Source organism: Sebastes umbrosus, chromosome 10, assembly GCF_015220745.1.
Source record: "Sebastes umbrosus isolate fSebUmb1 chromosome 10, fSebUmb1.pri, whole genome shotgun sequence".
NCBI classification, from domain to species: Eukaryota; Metazoa; Chordata; class Actinopteri; order Perciformes; family Sebastidae; genus Sebastes; species Sebastes umbrosus.
Window position 1 is genome coordinate 5548614 of NC_051278.1, and position 18223 is coordinate 5566836.

Below are 18223 nucleotides of genomic sequence, written 5' to 3' on the forward strand. Positions count from 1 at the left end.
GCGTTCGGTTGTTCTTAGCTCTGCCCTCTCCTGTCACTTCTGGTTGCAAATAACCAAGATGGTGATGGACAAAATGCAGAATTCAAGGCTTCAAAACGGCAGTCCACAAACCAATGGGTGATGTCACGGTGACTACGTCCACTTCTTACATACAGTCTAAGGGGTGAGCGAACACTGATTGGAGACGGGAGATGTGATTGGTGGAAACTGTCGTACTTGTGCAGCATAGCAATCTGGAGCTCAACAGTTGTGTTTGTGTGTTTATGTCCCCATTTTAAACCTCACGCTTTGAGAAGGGGCTGGCCCATCACACTGTGTAGACATACACACACACACACACACACACACACACACAGAGAGAGCCTGTAGCACCGCTCCAGCTGTGCTGTAGCTGCCCTCACCATTAATTTGTCTGACTTTTCTCTCCTGTGACTGCTGCTTGTCACGGCCTTGTGCCCTAAAGAAGACCCCCCCATTCCCTCTCTGTGTCTCTGCTCCCACTCCCTGCTGAATTACATACACACCATATGTACAGATGGGACATAGTTAGCTAATGTGCTACATTAATTAAACATCTCCATCATGTAACAGTGATTCAGCGTATACTCTGTTGGTGAAAGTTTCCCCATAGACCTTTTTTTAGCAGCAGAGATTTTGTCTTGTCACAGCAGCAGGTGTAACTAATTACAATAAGATGGCTCAGTAACATTTAAAGGTTCCAGTCAGCCGTGAGTCTGACTCAGCGTGTGCTATGCAAAACTAAATCTTTATTTTTTTAATCACACCTGTGCTTCTCCTGCTGTGACATTTCCAAATGTCTGCTGTGAGTCAGCTCTATTTGCTTTGTCTAAGCAGTCAGTTTAAATCCCATACAGCACAGGAAGTGATGTCACCATATGTGCATTCAGCTTATAGTCCGCTGCTCTTAACAGTCTGTGCTGGTGGATCTCTGTGCACGACAATATACAGACACATAATGAAGCTACTAAACACTATTTAGTCGGTTATAATTAGGATTTGTTAAAGAAAATACTTTTTTTTTTCGTCATTTCATAACAGTCAGGGTCAGAGTTCTAACCTCTGTCTCTCTCTTTGGTATTTATGTCCCTCTTGTCTTGTTGAAAGGCAGATGTTCGGCCAGATGTTTGTGTGTGTCTGTGTGTGTGTGTCTCTCCACTGCACACACACTCACACTAAACCCTGGGAGCTGGCATTGAGACGTTTGGTAATGCTGCTCATTCATTCGGAGGTTTTCCTTCCAACTAACTCATTTATTTGCTTGCCAGTCACTTACTCATCCTTTTATTTCACTTGCTCATTCAGATCATTATCCATTCTACGTTTCTTCATTGAAGCATGCATGTTCATTCATTTATTAAGTCCTTTAATTGGTCATTCATTCATTTAGCAACAACAATAATGTGTTCATTCATTCCGTTTATGACTTTAATTCACTGATTCTTTCATTATTTCATCATCAATTCATGTGTTCATCCATACATTCATATATGGATTATTACAATAATTTATTATTCATTTATTTTCCCTTATTTCTTTCATTAATTTACTCCTTTTACCATTTTGTTATTGATGCTTCTTGCTACTTCCTCAACTTATTCAGTCTTCTACACATTAAGACATTTATTCATTTGAATTAATTCATTGATTCACTCAGCTATGAACACTTAATTGTCTCTACATAATAAACGTACATTAGTGGAGTCATTAATGTACTCCCTGGAACCACTGCAGGGCTGCTCTCCACACATGTACAGCCATTATAAATGTTAAACAACGGAGAATATTCCATCATAAAGCGTAAGGTGTAGCCCTCAGTAATATATCAGTAGTCAGTAGATGTGGAGGGCATTAAGTTAAAAATAACCTTTACCCTGCAGGTTTATATTTGGTGGACTGATGTGCACTGTAAAGCGCTGGGATGGATGTATTTAGGGTCAGAGTGTCCTGTGGTTGATCATTAAAACTCGGATCCGCCTGCAGCTTCTCTCTGAGGACCAGATGGGTCCATCGGGCTGAACCGCACATACATAGAAACACTGAGACAGTCTGTCAACCTGATCCTCCTTCAGCATCTCCCTCAATTTGTGTTCATCTTTCCCCCCGTCACTCTGTTCATTTTCATCCCTCTGCCTCAACACGAGCTCCACTGATCTGACTCTCGTGTCAAAAATAATATTAGTTGAGAAAGTTAAGAAAATCCACCAACAACGTGAATGATTAGTCATTTTCTTTGTTCATCTCTGTGTGATCTTTGCTTTATCTTTTTCCTTCAGCTCCCCCCTTTATCTCTCTCTCTCTGTCAGCCAGATGTGAATTCTCTTAATCTTCTACATTCACAAACAGCCCGGGAATAAAGAATCTGTTGTTTTTGTCAACATGTTATTTTTTTTTTTTCTGACGTAACCCGAGTCAGTGACGTGAGGTTTACACGGTTTCTGTGCAGGATTACACTCTGATCTGACAGTACTGGAAACAATAGCACTGAATAAGCTCAAGATCTGCTGGGTTACACTCTTGACGCTGCTGAAATGATGCGTTCACCAGGTGATTTTGACACATGATGCAATCTCTGACAAACCCAGAAGGTCGTTTAACAATAGCTAACCACAAGGTATTGTTGCAAGGTATTTCCAGAATCCAAGACTCTTCTCTCGACCTGGATTTAACCCTCGGGGCCTTTTTTGCACCTGTCACATATTACTCACTGTGGCCTCGTTCTTCACTCGCTTCTCTCTCATTTCTTTTTTCTACATTGAAGTCCTGCACCTATGGAAACAGCACAATCATGGCTACAGTAGAAGTAGGGAGAACTCAAACATGTCTTTTGTGTAGTATAACACAATTATAATGCCGTAAAAGAAAGAAAAGGTAAACTATTTACATGGTTACAACCCATACTTACAGCTTATCTTGTCCTCTCCCCTCTCTGCTCCGTGTAATCCAGTTCAGTTTGAGTTTCACCGATTTTTTTGTCACGTGACTGTTGGTCTCAGGCAAATCATACATGGCTTCCCAGTTGCGCTCAGGAACTTAGAATTTAATGTTTTTTACAGGATCCGGTTCGTGCTAATGGTTTATTTTTTGGCAACATTTTAAATGAGACATGTAGAATAATGTGATTTTGATGAAATGTCACTATTTTAAGCTTAGATTTGGCTATTTTTACCTGAAGCGTTCGTCACACATGGTTTGTTCAAGGGCCATTGGAAATTTAAAAATCCAATGATGATTTTTGTTTTTTACAGTTTCTGGCTTTATGATAAATGAAGTAGCGATTTCTTTAAAAAGAAAACCTGCCTTTCACATCCACCGGTGGGTTGTTTGGTTCAGAGCGAAAAAAATATACCCTCTGCTGTACACTAAAAAAGATTTAACTTGTCACCCACTTTGCAACTGTGTTCCTAATCCAAACAAAAATCGTTGCGGCATATCTGCTCTTTCACGGCAGTGTTAGTTTTGCCTAAAATAATATTTTGACATTTCGCGAATTACACTTATTTACTTTCTCATATCCGTCTGTCTAATATTAAGGTGGAGCCAGCAGTCGCTTAACTTAGCTTAGCATAAGGACTGGAAACAGAGGGAAACAGCTACGCTGGCTCTGTCCAAAAGTAGCTAAATCAGCCTACCAGCACCTTTAAGTAAGGGATAATGTGATAAAATAAAGGATTCTTTCACAACAATGACCTGCTAGCTGTACATTATCCTGTTTATTACACGGCTCCTTACTTAGGAAATCAATAGTTTGACACAAAAGCGGTCCGCCAGAGTTCGTCATCAGAACTGCGCCCATAGCAACGGTCTGTCATACATAGCAACGGTCTGTTACAAAAGAAAATAACACACTTTACAATGCCGTAATTGACCAATCAGAATCAAGTTTTTAACAAAGCCATGTAATAAAGCTAATTAGCACAGTGTTTGTTTAATCCATCTTGTCGTCATGGAAGTCCCGGCCAAGAAACAGTCCAGCACATAGGCCCTATAAAACTGCAACATGTAAGTTAGTGAGCTGAGTGGCTGCTAGCTGCAGCTTCATATTGAACAGACAGATCTGAGAGAGATCTAAGTCTCGTCAAGGAAGCAAAATGTGGAACTATTCCTTTTAAAATTAAGACACAAACAAAGACAGCTTTTCCACAGTGGTTAAGAGTGATGAAACAGACTAGGCATGATTGCACACACACACGTCTTGCAGTGTGCAAGAAAAAAAGTGTTGCTACAACTAGCCTTCAGGCGTTCTGAGATCCTTCTGATCAGCTGGACATGCAGCACAGCTACCTGACAGCCGAGCAGACCGGAGCAGAGGGCTGCAGACTAAAGATAGACTGAGAGTCCTCAGAGGAAAGCAGCCCGGCCGCGCTCTGACACTTCCCCATAAACACGGAGGCAACGAGGAAATCCCGGCTACGGTTTTGATTTTAGTAACGTATGACAGTGCAGGTCCCTCCGCTACGCCTCCGCTGTCATCTTTTATTCATCTGGCCACTCTGCGAATTCATAATTCATATATCCACGGTGGTGTCTGTGTGTGAGTGTGTTGATGTGTTTGTGCAGTTTAGAGTCTATGTTGAAGCTGAAGTTTTTGGGAATCTATGCCTCCAGCATCAACTCTGCATCTGACGTGTCACACATGTCCCACAGCCCCAGTGCATTGTGGGTAAATAAGCTGTTGTTGTTGTTCACACTGTGTCTTTATCTTGTTTGGGTCACATTTTTAATATTTAGAGGAGGATGTTTGTGTCTTAAAGTGACGGTTTATACTCATCATCCCGTTAGAGTAATTGCACAATTCAAAACTTGTTATACAGCTTCATGGCACTTGACGCGTGTGTGTGTGTGTGTGTGTGTGTGTGTGTGCGTATGTGTGTGTGTGTGGGTGTCGGGAGCATGACGAATGGCCGTGCAGCTGCTCTAATCACTGGAAACTGGATGGTTTAATTTAGTGACCAATCAGAGCAATCAATGGAGAACCAATTAGCCACAAACTAGCACAACTGTGTGAGTGTGTGTGTGCGTGTGTGTGTGTTTGTGCATGTGTGAGAGATGGCGAGAGAGCCCGAGACAGGGAGAAAATGTGTGTCTGTGTTAAATGAGGTTAAAAGCTACTTTTGGAAAGCAGAGCACTCGGATAAATGGTTACAACTTCTTGATTGCCGGGTAATATTTTAATAGATAAGTGTACGTGCATATGAGTGTGTGCGTGTGTGTGTGCATCCTGAATCACACTATGTCCAATTAGGTCCATGATTGGTGTGTAACGGCCTCTATTTTAAACCAGTATGACAGACGCATGATGAGGGCGTCTGATTAACCTACTTTCAACTAGAATCTACTAGAATCCCTAATGGGAGGATTCATGTTTGCAGAGAGACGTGACCTGTTAGAGGGAAGAAAGATGATCATGATTCTTTCCTGGCTTGTACGTAGGCCATTGTGTTTTGAATTCACCTGTGTCCTCGTAAAACAGCACATACCACCGTCGCGTCCTTAGCTGCCCTCTCAGATTTGCTGAAATTGACACATCCATCTTGAGAATGTGCCGCTGGTTCCCGGTTTAAATGATGGATGGCCCTGACGCGGATCTGAGCGATCTGTAGTGGCTGTAATGAATGTTTCAGAAGGTGTTTCTCTGAACTGATGTATACGGCACATTTATGTGTTGAGAGAGAGAGAGAGGGAGAATATTTTCAAGGGTCTGGAATCATCTTTAGAATAAAAATAACAACAAATAATTAATAAATAAATACGATTTTGACACAGGACCCCACTGCAAGACAAGGCCACTAGATTAGATCCAGGACTCAGCTCCGTTGACATTGTACTTTAATAGTGCAAAGTGTCCGAACTCGTCAAATACCGACGCTTGGTCAGTGGCTCTACACTTCACACTATGACGCTCTAGGATCTCCTCTAGCGTCCGTTTTCAGTTGTCGGGGACGGTGGATCAGTTTCCGATCGTTGTACGCATACAGTGTCTTTTCAAAATAAACTTCCGTGTTCACAGGAAACGTACAGTTTCCGCTTGTTACGTGCATACAACATCTTTTCAAAATAAAATTCCAATATAGGCTTACTTACTTTTTTACTTTGGAGTTAGTTGAAACTAAAGGGCGCCTCGGTCTGTCAATATCAGACGTAGAGGGCCACTGACCGAGCGTTCGTAGTTGGGAGTGAGAACGTGCTGCTAATGAATCTGCTGGTGATTAAATCACCATTGATATGCAGTGAACTGGGAGCGTTCGGGGCCCCTGAGACGTTGGAGCCCTGGGGCAGTTTTCCACTTTGCTCAGTTGGTAATCAAGCCTCGCTGGAGTGGAACAAGCAAGTAGCCTCCACCATGAAGCATAGCAGATTACTGTAACCCCCTGTCAGACTCAATATCTCACTAATTAATTTTCAAAAGTACATCATGAGAAGGTAAATCAGAGGAAGAGAGATGATAAGAACGATACCACTCTCATTGTTTACAGTGTTTAATGATGGTTTCTTCCACTGGTGAACGTCTCAGCCTCTCTGGATTCCTTCTTTGCTCTCCTCCAACTTAATCACTATTGATCCACATGCTCTCCTTTCCCTTCCTCCATCTCTCCCTCCTTCACCTCCTCCTTCACCTCCCCCTTCATCCTTGATATCCCAGGTCTTATCTCTTTACCTTGTCTTCTTTTTTCCCTTTGTATTTTCCTGTATCCACTGTCTTTTTCTTTTTTCCTTCCATCATTTTTCCCATCGTTGCATCGATTTTTGTTGTTGTTTTGGATCTCTTTCTTTTTCTTCTCCCTCCCTCCCTCCTTCCCTTGGCACCTCAGTTCAATCCTGTTCCTCTTTGTCTCTCTCTCTCTCTGCCTTCCCTCGTTTCCTATTTCACTCCCTTCATCCTTCACTTCTTCTATCTGCCCGTTTGCATTCGTCTGATCAGGCTGTCATCTCTTGTTCTCTCTTGTTCCCTGGTTTCATCCTTTCTTTCTGTCCTCTTTTCTTATAGCCTCTAATAACTCACTTTTATTAGTTTCTGTCTTTCTTTCATTGCTCACTCCGTCCCTTTCTCCATTCCCTCCTCCTGTTCCTCTCATCTTCCCTCTCATTGCCATCTTACTCCCTCTTTCTCTTTCCTCCTGCGTTCCTTCAATTCCTCAAATAATTTGGTCAGATCTCGCTGTCCCTTTCCCACCCTCTCTCTCTCTCTCTCTCTCTCTCTCTCGCTCTCTTTTGTTGCTCATCTATCTCTCCATCCTTTCTGGTCTTTGATACTGAGACTCCTCCTTCCTTTCCTCCCTTATTTCCTTGCATCCCTCCCTCCTATCCTTAGTGCCATGAGTGTCTCTCAGCATTAGTGTTGATCCTGCTCTTCCTCTCTCTCTCTCTCTCTCTCCCTCTGCTCTCGCTTCTTTCCTTTTCATCTCAACACTGCTCCCTCCTCCCATCTTTCTCCTCTCTATCCTGAATATCTTTCCTTCATCTCTCTCCTCCAGGCTGAGCAAAGATTGGATGAGCGAGGAATGGGAACAACAGTCAGACAAGCTCTCTCTCTCTCTCTCTCTCTGTCTCTCTCTCTCTCTCTCTTTCTCCTGAGGAATCTAAGAAGCATTTTATTGATTGTTCCTTCGAGGCAGGATTTTTACGTGGGAAGGGAATGTGTGTGTACGTGCGTGCTTGTCTCCTTGTTCGAACACTTGCGCGTACAATCAAACATGGCTAGAGTGTGTTTATGTGTGTGTTTTTGTGTGTGTTTGTCAGTTCAACCGGTACATTATGCCTATTTGTGTCAAATCACAGTATAAGATGCAGAAGCTGTCTGACTTCGGTTGTCCATCAACTGTCATACAACACTTTAAAAATTCAATACAATAACAAAATTACACGATGGAGATGTAACACAATAGACAGTTTTCAAAACCGGTTGTTTCCAGTACTATAAAAAGCTAAATAATGATCTGGACTCCTCCGTCATTCAGAGGCGGTAACAATGCTTTGTTTGTACCTATTTTCAAATATTAGACATTTAGGACAGGATATGGTGCTGTTGCTATTCAGCTAAGAAAAAACGTGGAATCCTTCAGAAGTAAAACCTGCCTAACCCTTGTCCAAATTGAAAACACCAGCGACATTATGGCCCAATTCCAAACCACCTTCTACCCACTTCCACTCCGTTTGCACGTTCGCGTGGAGGGTCCGCCATATTAAGTGCCATCCCAAACCAATCAGCAGGGAGTGGAAGTGGGTTATGAAACCCTCTAACAGCGAACCTGCATCGATGCCGACTTAACCAGCCGCCCTTAATGACGACGTGGAATGCCGTTTTGTGTTCGTCACCAAACACGCTCCAATGTCAGTTCCGTGTGACTACCGGTACAAACATTTACTGTAAACTGCTGAAACTATGATAGACGTTTAATTTATTCTACTTCATTGTCATACAGACGTTATCAACTTAAAGCAAATAGATTGTATTTAGGATCAAATATACCCTTGTCTAGACTAGAAAACAGTAGACATGTTCATTAGATTGTTAATTGTTGTATATTTATACATATGTATACAACATATATTTACCCCTATCAGCAGCTATAATTCCACCATTTATTATATCTTCAACTGTGCAATACTGACTTAACAGTACAATAATTTAGTGCAATAATTCAGCTGTGCAATAATCTGGTTGACTCCGGCATCAACACTGTGTATATTTATACACTACATTTAAACAAATATTCGTATTTATTTACACTATTCTTGCATTTTTATTTATGCATGCATTTATATTATTTGCATAGATCCTATTTTTCAGCATAACCATTTTCTTATGTATACAGTATATTAGAATGGGAGCTAAACGTAACTCAGTTTCCCCCCGGGGATCAATAAAGTATTTCTGATTCTGATATTTATTTCCCTGCCGGAGAGAGGGAAGTTTGTCCCGAAGTGTTCGCTGTATTTATACCCTACGTCTTAAAGAAGGTGCTTCATTGAGCTGTGAGTGTGACTACAATACAAACGGAGTTCACTTCATCACGGAGTGGGAGGGTGTAGGGAGCGGATTGTAATGGGGACTATCTGTTCCTCTTGCTTATGACAGTTCAATGCAATTTATTTTTATATATAGCTTCAAATCATAACAGAAGTTATCTCGAGACGCAGTTAAAAACTAGTTAAGAGTATGACATCTTTTAGATTACAACACAGTCTTGTTGGAACTTGCAGTAGATAAACAAGCCCAATAAATAACAATAAGTGCTCTTTCTCTATTTGCACCTCTTATTGATGTAGTGAAGGCAGCCTGTACTCCTCACTGCTGCTTTCCTCTATTACATTTCTGACGCAGGAATCCAATCTTTGCTGTCATCTGCAGGTTTGTTCAAAGTGTTTCATTTCTTTTTTCCACCTCTCTCTCTCTCTTGTTCTCTTTTAATCTTCCCATCACTCCCTCCAGCATGCCGTGAGTAGGCGGACACCGTCGGAGGTGAGAAGTGAGAGCGCAAGTGTGTGCCGGGAACCATGGCAACCCTGTCCTAATTGGCCAATGGCCTGGCAGGATGATTGTCAGCTGTTGTCAATGAGGAGCTGTTTATGCAGACAAGCAGCAGGGCTGGACGGCCCCAGATGGGTCCTTCAGATACCAGAAGAAGAGGAACAACAAGGAGAATTTATCCTCCAGTTTGAGCCGTGAAATCAATTTGTTCAGAAGCTCTTGTTGGGAGTGGATGAATAGTTCGCTGCTCGCTACGCGTCTCAAGTGTGTGTTTGTCGGACTCTCTTTCCATGAAAAACAACAGCATCAGTCATTTAAGCAAATCCCCCAAAAATGACTTATGTTAACTTTCAGGTGGCAAAGCCCCGTAGCAGCCGGAGGAGTTATAACTCCTGTCTGTTGGGAGCCAAATAAAAAAATAGTGTGCTGTTGTTTTAGAGCCAGAAAGCCCACGGAGAGGTGAGGTCTGGTGGATGGATGGGGGAACTAAACATTGCACTTTACTGCTGTTTTGTTTCCCATTTTATAACCTTAAAGGAATACTTCACCCACGAATAAGCATTTGTATATTACTCACCCCATGTTACCTTGAATTCTTGAAGAAAATGTAATTTTTCTTGCATGCCTCCACGGTGAACAAAGAATAATGAAACAGAGAAAAGTCTTGATGAATTGAAGTAAATGCGGGCCGCGTTCAACAACATCAAAACTATATCAAAACATCTGTTTACAAACTCTCACACAACTCATGCAGTATAATCGAAGTCTCATTTATCCAGTGGTATGCTCACTACTTCCCAAAAACATGCATCTTCACCAAAACCTGAATATTTAAAACACTTCACACGGATCTGTAGCGTCTAACCAAACCAAACGTTAACCACAGTGTTGTCATAAAACAGTTTTTTATGAATTTTTTGCCCAAAGATAGCAAAACCTTGTTGCCTATTGAAGCTTTAATGTCATTATTGAAGCGGTCATGTGCATTGTTGTGACAGTTGTGTGTCTCAGCTTGTAACAGATGTTGTGCAGTTGAACTGACTTTGCAGCAGCGAACCGCCAAGATGTTTGCTTTACAGGGTCTTACACGGGCTGTTGCACGTGTGGAAATGTGGAAACACGACTTACGCTCTTTTCGTTGGCTTTCTGCTGACTAACACAGGCCACACACACACACACACACACACACACACACGCACACACTCAGAAACGGAAATCTGATTTTCCAGCCAAGGAAGGGCAGACGGAGCCGATAAAAAGATGTTTTCCTCTTCATCACTCTCCTTTCTCCTTCTCTTCCTCTGACTCACAGATTTTTCTTTCCTTATGCACTTCCATACACACTCTCACTCCCCGTGTGTGTCTCACCCACTTTCTGTCAGTTTCTCATTGTTTAGAGAAGCAGTGTAAACTAGCTGCATATTTTCCATGACTTCAGGCTCTCACTGCAGAACAACCTGCCTCACTAGTCTACACACACACACACACACACACAAACAGAGAGTCAGAGTAAATGGAGCAAATCGTTGTAGTGAAATTACAGGCTGGTCCTGATTCGTACAGTATACAGACACACTCGCTGTAAATGGAGCGCATCATTCTTGTGATGCAATATCACAAAATGGAGTTTGACTTGATTCGCGGCTTCGTGTTTAGTTTCACACAAACTGAATGACGTCAGGAGGGAGTGAGAGGAGGTGGATTGCACCAGAGAATGGATATCAAATGCCCGTAAATCCTGGGATGTGATGTCAAAAGAGGGTCGTCTTCGTTGACACACACTGACACACTGACAGCTGTTGTTACCTGTTGGGTTTGAGTTTGCCATGTTATGATTTGAGCATATTTTTTATGCTAAATGCAGTACCTGTGAGGGTTTCTGGACAATATTTGTCATTGTTTTGTGTTGTTAATTGATTTCCAATAATAAATATATACATACATTTGCATAAAGCAGCATATTTGCCCACTCCCATGTTGATAAGAGTATTAAATACTTGACAAATCTCCCTTTAAGGTTCATTTTGAACAGATAAAAAATGTGTACAGGCAAAACAGGACAGACAGGAATCTCTAGAAATCATGGTGAATCGGTTTTCCAGGCCTATTTGTTTGGTCATATAAAGTTAAAAACACTTGTTCTGAGTCACACGCTGCCATTACAGGCATAAATAACACACACACACATGCACACGTGCACACACGGACAAACTCAGCCCTTCCCGTTCCAGTGTTTTGTTGTGCTGTTTAAGAAGCTTGTAACTGTCTGTTTTCCCACTCTGCTCTGCTTTGATGTGGAACTGGTGCAACACTCCATCAGGGAGCATTAATATTATATCACCACACACACACATAAATACATGCCTGTGAGCGGATGCATTCACACACACACACACACACAGAGACTCAATCACACATGCTGCATGCTCAGGCTGCTGCATTGCTTCACTGCGGCATAGAGTCTCCCTCCGTCTCTCATGCCGTCTCTCTTTCAGTTAACTATGAAATGAAGATATTACAGTCACGCAATAATGAAATGAAAGTAGTTATTCTAAAGGTGTTTGATAAGTGTGTGTGTGTTGTCGTATATGTTTGTATCTTACTAGCTTTGTGTTTTGTGTGTGTATAATCTGGCTGCTACCTCCAGGCATCGACTCACAGACTGCTCTCTCATATCAACCACAAACCTGAGCTTTCTGTGTGTGTGTGTGTGTGTGTGTGCGTGTGTGTGTGTGTGTGTGTGTGTGTGTGTGTGTGTGTGTGTGCATGTGTGTGTGCGTGTGCATGTGCGTGTGTGTGTGCTCATATTTGTTTACAGTGAAATCCCCCTCTATGAATAATAGAAGAGGGGATGTTGGTTTGAGGTGATTGGATTAGCTACTGGATGGATGGATGGATGAGAGAGAGAGAGAGAGAGAGGGGAAGGGTGGTAGAGAGAGAGAGAGAGAGGGGAGGGGTCATGGTTTAATGGGGAATCCCTCACTAAATCAAATACACATAAACCACATGTGAAACGTAGTCGCCTTCCTCTCCCTCTTTATATATGTATATATATGTGTGTGTGTGTGTGTGTGTGTGTGTGTGTGTGTGTGTGCATGTGCAGGACAGTGTGTGTCAAGTGCTTCCATATGAGACACACACACACACACACACACACACACACACACACACACACACACACACACACACACACAGACGGGGGGGGGGTGAGTGAAAAGTTTCCATGTTTAGGCTAAGTGAGCTTTAACATGACAGATGCACTGTAGCCTACTGTGTTCCTGCACACACACAGACACATACACACGCACACCCACACACACACTCACACACACACACAGAGTACTATTTTTAACCGTTTTTATGACTTTGTGAACAGAAAGTGTAAAAAGACACACACATACATACACACACAGTCATTTATAGATGGAAAATGTGTAAGGACACACATGATGTACACACAGGATGTCCTGGTAAAGTTTCCAGTGGGACTGCAGAGAATCACTGCTTCTGCCCCTTTTTGTTCAATTACAGCAAACTGTAGAAGAGTCCATGTGTTGGTGATTTCAGTAGACAGACTGCATCCTTTGGTTTATGAGATCCTTTAAAAAGACAGTTTGATAAACTCAAAAACTGAGTGGTTGTTTTTTTCAGTTTCTAGATATGTGTGTTTTTTGCCTAGCAGCAAAAATATGATATCATTATTCTGATTTGTTGCTTTCTGAGCTGATGTTCAGAAAAAGGTTTTTTTCACTGACTGAAATTTGTGCGAATGTTAACACGGCATCTTTCTATTTTCTATCTGTAGCTTTGAGCCACAGAGGATCAAAAGAATGAGCACCAAAACTGCTTTTGTTCTTCAGTTCCTCTTCTTCTATAACTTGAATGTTGATTCTTAGGGCTGAAAAATTAATCGGAATTTTATTAAAATCGCAATATGCAATATTTATTTCACTTTTACTTATTTAAAAAATCAATAATTTGACACAAAAACGGTCCGCCAGAGTCTGTTATAAAGAAATAACAGACCGTAGAACGCAGTGATTGACCAATCAGAATCGAGTATTCAACAAAGCCGTGTAATAAGCTTGCTCAACTATTATTGGAGCACAGAGCGAAAAGGGGCGGGACTTAGGAAGGGTCAAAGGGTAATCAATCAAAATAATCACAATTAGATATTTTTTCCAAATCCTTCAGCACTAGTGATGATCAGTTTTTGTCACAACAACTACCAACTAGAAACAGTTATTATAAACTTCTGTTGCAATAACGAATGTCTCTCTCACACAGTAAACATGCTGACAGACATTGAAATGGAAAACAGTGCTCAAAGTCTTCCGTTTTCAGCCTCCTATAAACACAAAGAGTTGTGTCAGGTGTAGAGGAAGACATCAAACAGCTTGCAGTAAGCCTGTTGAAGCTCTGCTGCAGCTGTATGCAGAGGAAAGCTTTACTGACGCTGCTTCAGAAGCTGCTGCTCTCCGTGGAAAACCTGTGCTGGATCTGCTGCGACAGATTGGGGTTAAAATTTTCCTTCAGGATGCTTGGAACAAAAAACCGCTGGAACACAGCGAAAAATAGATGCGACCAGAGTTTGATATGACAGTGGAATATGAACACACACACACACACTCGTACGCAGGAGTGTGCAAATATTTAAATGCACTCGCAGGCAGAGCTCCTGTTAGCATAATCATAGGGACAATAAGCAGATATTAGTTTCAAGGATAATGTGAGGATACAAATTCATCCCAACAAACACACACAAATAACACACACACCGGGGAACGTTACGTTTCAGAGCCGAATAATCTCCACCGCCGCAACAGCCAGAGGCCTTGTTTCGTGATATAAAAACACAGTGATTGACTTAAAGTGCAGATTATACCCGACAGCATGTACACAGAGCTTTAGCGAACAGATTCCCAGTAGTATGGAGAGCACTAATAACTCCTCTAATTGGCAATTTGAGGGGAAAAAAAGCATTAGTGGTGTCGTATGTGTTATGTGTGACGTTTGTTTACCCGTTTCTATGATGAGAAATTGCAAAAAAAATACGAGCTAAATCATTTTATGTTGACTCAAACTGATCTTTCCAATAGAAGGAAATAATCTAGACCAATTAGACGTGGAGAAAACTTGTACATGCTCTTTAATCTAGATAATACCTCTTTGTTTTTTTCTGTCTCTAACCACTTGTTTTGTCTCAACTAATTGTCTATCTAACTCTCTGTCCCTCTAGTACTAAATTATCCCTCTAGTACTCTCTCTGCTCTTTCTGTCCCTTTTGCTGTCATCTCATTTTCTCTGTCAGATTAGACCAGAGACTTTGCTTGGCCCTGACCATCTGCCCTCCCAAAACCAGACTTGTTAAGACTCCTTTCAACTCTTGAACTTTAATCAGCAGGTCCCTGCGCCTAAAGAAAAAAAATGAAATTGAATCTCATAAGGCTCGGGGGATTTCCAGCACTTCTTTGAGTGTATGACTTTTCGCAGGTGCTCAAAAAGACAAAAAATATCCTAAATTGCCGACATGTTCTCATCCCAACTCGTCACATACTGACGCTTTGTCAGACCCCTCGGTGTCACATTTCGGTCTCAGTAAACACGTCCTTAATGTGAATTAATCAAAAACACTTGCTTAGGATCAGGCAACAAAACCACTTAGTTAGGTTTAGGAAAGAACAACATGTTTGGGCTTAAAGTTGCTGTTTTTAAAGTGCAAATGTGAGTTGACGTTGTGAACATGAGACATGTCGACGGCCGTGACAAAGCGTCAGTATTTGACACCCTGGGAATGAGAACGGGCCGAAATTGCCTTATATTAGCACAGACCTTTTACAACGGCATACACCAGCTGCTGCTGCTGTAAATATGCATTAGTGCACAAAATGTGTGTTAATACTATCTAGGGCTGTCAATCGCTTAAAATATTTAATCGTGATTGTCCATAGTTAATCACGATTAATCACAAATGAATCGTACATTTTTTATCTGTTTAAAATGTATCTTAAAGGGAGAGTTGTCAAGTAATTAATACTCTTATCAACATGGGAGTGGACACATATGCTGCTTTATGCAAATGTATGTATATATTTATTATTAGAAATCAATTAACAACACAAAACAATGACAAATATTGCCCAGAAACCCTCACAGGTACTGCATTTAGCATAAAATAATATGCTCAAATCATAATCTTCTATCTTGAGGTCAGAGGTCAAGGGACCCCTTTGAAAATGGCCATGCCAGATTTTCCTCACCAAAATTTACCGCAAGTTTGAAGAGTTATTTAGCCTCCTTTGCAACGAGCTAGTATGACATGGTTGGTACCAAAGGATTCCTCAGGTTTTTAGTTTCATATGATACCAGTATCTTCACTTTATCTTTAAAACTAAGCGTGCTACAACCTAAAAGATCACAAGTTCAATAATGTGTTAAAGAAATTAATGGTGTTAAAACAAATTTAAATAGTCAAATTGTATATTTACTCTTGTTTGGGTAACGTTTGCTAAAAATGTAAAATTAGGAAATTACTTAAACTATATATTTGTGATCAATTAAGCAGGAACAAATTGGCCTGGGTCTCAGAGAGGCTTGGGATGTCGGAGGCTATTCAGTCAGCCACCAACCCAACCAGTTAGTCACCAGTCAACCAACCAAGAATCCAGTCAGACAATCAATAAATCAACAAATGATTTCATTTACCCATCCATCACAGTAACAGACTGTCTCCCACTCAATCTGTCCCCTCTCTCTTTTTCTATATCTCCCTCTGTCCACTCACCTCTCTCCATTTCTCTTTCACACAATCTGTCATCTCTCCTCCCTCCATCTGTGTGTGTGTGTGTGTGTGTGCAGGTGTGTAGGCGTGTGGTCATGGAGGTGAGCTCGCCGTGCTCCAGAAGAAACGTGCTTCTACAGGAATATACGGAGCAGATCATATTTCTTCATTTTCACTAAATGATTAGAATTTATAATCCTGCATCGATCAACGTCCCTGTGTTAGACCTCAAAGCTCCCATTTAATCAGATTTCATCTGCTGCTGATTCACGGTTTGAGTTGAATTGTGTACACTGAGACGGTGACCTGTGATTTCAGTTTACAGTAAAATGCCCTGATTGGCTTAATTTCTGGCAAAGTCATATATAGTATATAGCGTAGAATCAGTCATTGACCCTGTGACAGCCTGGACCTCCCTCCCTCCATCCCTCCCTCCCTCCGGTGACCCCGAGGGGACCCAAACTCCACTTTTACGCTCCACTGCCTTAATCAATACAGAAGCTCATGGAATATTTCACCGCCGTCATTGCTGCCAGAAATCAAAGCGATTCAAAAAACTAGTGCAGTGTCAAATTTGTCCTCTTGCCTCTCAAACTCGCTTCAAAGAGTGAATATGAATGTGTATTAATGAGCATCTGGACGGATCAAAAGCCCTGCTAGATATTGTCAGACGGGAATAATAATCATTAAAGTGACAAACCTGTAGCTTTAAACATACCTGTGACAGCTTTGGGTCTTTGACTTTGGATTCATTCCAGTTACAGCACAATTACCCAACCACTAGACACCGACCAAGGACTCAACTGTAACTTTAAGGAAAATATAATATATTTTGTTATTTATTTTTTTGGAAAATACCACTAATTTCTGAGGAAAATGTCTTTATTATAAATATATAAATAATTACTGACAAGGACTGATACATTTGACTTCAGGACGTCTCTGACTACATACAGACACACAATCAAGCATTTTTGCTGCATCAATTTAGAGGTATTCCCAAGTAAAAGTCCCACATTTGTACCTTGAAATAGCCACATTTCAGAATGTTTGAGGTGCTATAAAAACACGTTGCTTCATAATTCCTGATATATTTGACTGCAGGACATCTCTGACTACATACATGCTGAAAGTCAAACATTTTTACTGTATATATTAAGAGATTTTTTAAAGTAAAAGTCCCTAAAATTGCAATAAATCATAATATCGAATCGCAGTTCTTTTGGAATTGCAATACAAATCGGCACCCAAGTATCGTGATAGTATCGAATCAGGAGATAAGTATATCGTCCTAGCCCTAATATACAATAGTAAAGCAGCAAAGTACTGTGACTACTTGTTGCCTTCTAGCTGTGTACTACAGTGACATACCGTAGCTGCAGTTGGATTATCTCACATCACCTGCAGGTGTTCAGGATAAACAGTAAATCAGTGTGAACGCAGGTTCACAGTAGAGAATAAAGTATGCTCTCTCATTCTTTCTCTTCCTGTCTGTCTGTCTGTCTGTCTGTCTGTCTGTCTGTCTGTCTTGCCTGAGGCAACCTAAAGCCCAGCTCTGTAAATGTCAGAGAAAGCAGAGGCCATCGGTCTTGCCGTGGCTTAAATACTGGCTGCTGTTTATCAAAGGTCACACCCAGCTGGGGTCACAGTGGAAAATGGGAGACCTCGCTGTTTGTAGGCTACAACACCTGTCGTTTATCTAAAACTCACCGGTCAAACGTGACACGTTCGGGACAGAGTTATATTGTGTATCACACACGTCGAAAAATAATCTTCATGTTAAATTTCTTCAGAGGATTCAGTCTAAAATTACCCAAAACCACCATGAAAACATGAGATTTAAAATTGCATATTTAATTGTGTTTAAGGCTCCTTTCCACTTTCAAATTACGACTCTTTATAACTCTTTTTGATGCATAAATGAACATGTTTGTGTTGGACTGTAATGGCTC

The 18223-nt window shown here is 41.3% G+C and overlaps 1 protein-coding gene and 1 long non-coding RNA gene across 3 annotated transcripts in view; both read left to right on the forward strand.

Annotated features, from left to right (window-relative positions):
* slc8a1b (solute carrier family 8 member 1b) overlaps positions 1–18223 on the forward strand; it is a 165856-nt gene that overhangs the window by 69307 nt on the left and 78326 nt on the right. The gene's annotated exons all lie outside the window — the stretch shown is intronic.
* Positions 90–15178, forward strand: LOC119495588. Its single transcript, XR_005208523.1, has 2 exons — positions 90–3825; positions 13494–15178. It is a non-coding gene; the product is annotated as an uncharacterized LOC119495588 (long non-coding RNA).